Below are 4,340 nucleotides of genomic sequence, written 5' to 3' on the forward strand. Positions count from 1 at the left end.
ACCATAAAATAACTTGGAGTTTTAGAAATTTTATAAAACCACTTTTGAAATTTGTGAACAAAATGACTTTTAAAAAGAAATTTATTCAAGGTTTAAAATATTTTTATAAATCAAAAATAAAAGAAATAAATAAATTTTTGCTTTCAAAAATCATATACCACATAAAGCAAATTTAGGACGCAGAAATTTTCATTCACACAAGCATACAATAGTTGAATATATTGGCATTCGACTTTAAAATTGCACCAAATTTACAAATAATATTACACGAAAATGCCGGTTGTAACAATACAACCAAACTCCATCCATACATCACTACAACAGCCCCAACACCTCAAGTTTTTCCAATTTATATTAATCTCAAACATGAACTAAAACTATTCTTAAGTTCTTTAACTAATAACCAAGATTTACAACTCCAAAAACATCACAAAACCAACTAATCTCTACATACACAACAATCAAGCCTCTTATGAACTATAATACTCATATTAAGCTCTTAACATTCAATAACAAAGCTAGGTTAAGAGATTATACCTTCCTTGTGAGTGGGAGTAACTAATTAGCTTGGAATCACCCTTGAAAGTCCTTACCCAAGCTTAATCTAAACAAAAACTCCAGAACAAAATGTTAAGTTCTTGAAAAACACTATTCACCCTCTTCTTCCATGAATTTTAGGAAGAGATTGTGAAGGAATTTGAAGCTCAAACTTATAGGATAACTATATCCATGCATAAGGAGTCTTAGATAATTACCTCACTAATTAACAAGGCTTGGATTTTGGTGAAATGAATTGTTGGTTGGTTGTTTTTGGCTTTTATTTTAATTATTTACCTTTTAACCATGGTGATTTTTGTGTGGTTCTTAATCAACCAACCTTCCTTCCTTTTTGGTCATGCTTAGGTCATCATTCTTATGTCATCTTCCCATGTTTGTCCTCTTCTTATTGGTTTGATGACATCATCCTCACTAACCTCTTTGATTAGCTCCTAATTACTTGGCTAATGACCGTTGATCTGTTATACAGTTCACTTAACTTTCGTTTTCGTTTATCGTTTGAGGAATCATACCCGGGATCTTATTACTTGGGTTCCCTTAACCTTTATCAATACATTATATTCCTTTTATGATCCTTTCTTATAATCCTTGAATTTAAATCCTTTTTATCCTGTTCCCTTATACTCAATTCTTTCGGTATCTGGTGGATTTTCGGGAAAAATCAAAGTGTTCGAATTTGGATTCTGACGATCTTTACATACACTTATATCCCATATAAAGTACTAATAAGATCTCAGAATAACAATAGAAGAACCCTTACATAGTGTGGCATGGAAAGTTTTTTTATTCAGCATAATCAGCAAAACACTATTCATAAGGGTTACTAAAAGTTCAAAAATTTTGGGGTTATTACAGTCTCCCCTCCTTAAAAGGATTCCGTCCCGAAATCAGGGAAAAAAATGAATAGGGATACTATCTTAGCATTGCACTTTCTAACTCTCAAGTCAATCTTCCCACATTGTGGTTCTACCATCAAACTCTGACTAGTTTGATAGCCCTTCTCCTAAGCACTTGTTCCTTTTCAATCTATAACCCTTCTTGGTTGCTCCATATAGGTTATGTCGGGTTGCATGTTTATGCGCTCATATGCCCCTATTTGTCTGGCATCCGAATTATACTTCCTTAATATTGATACGTGGAACACGTTATGAACTTGCTACATGTTCGGGGGTAGGGCTAGCTCATATGCTAACTTCCCAATATGTCTTAATACCTCAAAGGGTTCAACAATTCGTGGGCTTAGCTTTCCTTTCTTTCCGAACCTCATCCATCATTTCCAAGGGATACCTTTAACATTACTAGGTGATAAGTGGCATTTTATACCACTTAGAACGTCTTAAAATGGCTTAAATTGGTGTCTTGAAATCAAGTATGTTGTGTATTTGATGCGTTTTTCTAGTGTTTATGCATTTCAGGGTATTAGTTGCATTTCGGAGGAGGAATCATCAAGAATAAGCCTTGGCATGTGTTCACCATTGAGAGACGAAAAGAACGGGCAGATTACGGCGAAGAAACGGAGCAAACCTGGAATTTTTCCAGTAGGGTCCTGCGTGCCCGCGCAGCAATGCTGAGCGGCCGCGCAGCAGCCTTGCGCGCCCGCGCAGAAATGCTGAGCGGCCGCGCAGGGTCGGGGAAAAAGCTGAATTATTTTAGACTTCTACTTCTGTTTGGCTTCCAACTTCTATGTAATCTGAGTTTTATGGGACTATTATATAAGTAGATTTGAGACGTTTTCATAGAGATATAAGAAGGAAATTGTGTTTTAGATTATTTTGCACAAGAAGCGAAGGAGATAAGGAAGAAGACCGATTTAGCACACCGCAACGAAGGAGGAAGCATATATTCTTGTGATTCTTGTTTCGTTGTAACGTTGGATGCTAGTTTTCTTGCTTTGACTTATTTACTCTTGTGACGTACTCTGTTTTAATATAATTAGTTTAGTTATTATTTTCTTGTGTTGTTTATCATGATTTCATATGAACCCATGATGGCGATAAGTTCTATTATGGGCTAATCGTGATCATGGGGTTGCAACGGATTTATTATGGAATTCTTTAGTTAATTGTTTAATACTTTAGCGTGTGATGATTGCATGATATCTAGTATTGGTTGTGCGTATTCGTCTTATGTGCGTCGCGAACATATAAGATAGGGTGTTAATCTCTTGTGAAGCGACGGTGGATCTTGAGATTTAGAACTTGCCATGCTAGCATAGGTTCATGTACGTTGTGCATGATTAGTGGGTAACTCTAACAGTTTTATTTGCCCTATGTAATCAAAAGGAATAACTTGTGCTTAAATCGTTGTGTTGTCAATTTCTGTAGACATATAGGAACTCAACATAATTGATGACTATTCAACTTCTATCTTAATTGTGGATGCTTGGTAGAATGGTATTAGTATAATGAAAGTTGGCTTTTATCAGTTTCGTGTTATTCGATTAATATCATCACTGTCACATGCTAAAGGTAATAACAATGGCTATAGAAGGAAGTAATAATGAAGTTGTGATCTCATGAGTGTTTTATTATTGATAAATTGAAGTATTAGTTAAGTGGTTGGTTAAGTAGTTAATTATAGTTAATATTTAATCAACAATTTTAAGTGTTATCTTAACATTGAGAAGTAATCATACATTGGTGAGTGAGTTTAATTAGACAATAACTTAGTCTGAGTCTCTGAGGGAACGAACTAGAAAGTATTCTATATTACTTGCGAACGCGTATACTTGCGTGAATATTAGTGCGTGATTTTGCCCTAACAAGTTTTTGGCGCCGCTGCCGGGGACTCGGCGTATTTGTTTAGTTTATGTACTTACCATCATTGGTCATTAGGACTCAGTGATTAGGACGTAGTAGTTAATTACTCTTTTCGGTTGTGTTTCAGGTACTTTAGAAAGCGTTTATGCAAACTCGTTCTCGTGCTCGCAAAAGGACCTTAGATACAGCTGAAGAGAAAGACGAAGTTCTTGATACTCCGGAGAAGTTAGATTTTGAGGATTCGGATTCAGGAACTGAGCAGAAAGAACCAGTAAACATGGGAGATCGTATTGTTCAAGCTGATCCAGCTCTTATGGATTTTTCTCGGCCTAAAATTGATGACATTCAGTCAAGCATCCTTCATCCGGCTATTCAAGCTAACACCTTTGAAATCAAGCCGGGCACTATTCAGATGGTGCAGAATTCTGTTTCTTTTGGAGGAGCGGCAACTGAAGACCCCAACATGCACATAAGGAATTTTGTCGAGATCTGCAGCACTTTTAAGTATAATGGCGTGACTGATGAGGCTATTAAGTTGAGGCTTTTCCCATTCTCACTGAGGGATAAGGCAAAAGATTGGTTACATTCTGAACCAGCTGGGTCCATCACTACGTGGCAAGATCTTGCACAAAAGTTTCTGGTGAAGTTTTATCCAATGGCAAAGACTGCTTCTATGAGGAGTGCTCTTACTCAGTTTGCGCAACAACCTACAGAATCTATGTGCGAGGCTTGGGAACGCTACAAGGAAATGTTGAGAAAATGTCCACATCATGGAATGCCGGATTGGATGGTAATCACTGGTTTTTATAATGGTTTGGGGGCCCAATCTCGGCCCATGCTCGATGCAGCAGCTGGAGGCGCCTTATGGGCTAAAAGCTATACTGAGGCGTATAATCTTATCGAGACGATGGCTGCAAATGAGCATCAAAACCCAACTCAGAGGATGACGTCAGGCAAGGTAGCAGCTCCAAGCGCTATCAATGAAGGTTGATTCTTTGGCTACGTATGGAGTTAATCAAATAG

The 4,340-nt window shown here is 37.1% G+C and overlaps 1 non-coding gene across 1 annotated transcript; it reads right to left on the bottom strand.

Moving 5' to 3' along the window:
• Positions 1-3,987: 3,987 nt before the first annotated feature.
• LOC141663006 (small nucleolar RNA R71) lies at positions 3,988-4,094 on the bottom strand. Its single transcript, XR_012551100.1, has one exon. It is a non-coding gene; the product is annotated as a small nucleolar RNA R71 (small nucleolar RNA).
• Positions 4,095-4,340: the final 246 nt, after the last annotated feature.

Source organism: Apium graveolens, chromosome 5 (genome assembly GCF_009905375.1).
Source record: "Apium graveolens cultivar Ventura chromosome 5, ASM990537v1, whole genome shotgun sequence".
Taxonomy (NCBI): Eukaryota; Viridiplantae; Streptophyta; class Magnoliopsida; order Apiales; family Apiaceae; genus Apium; species Apium graveolens.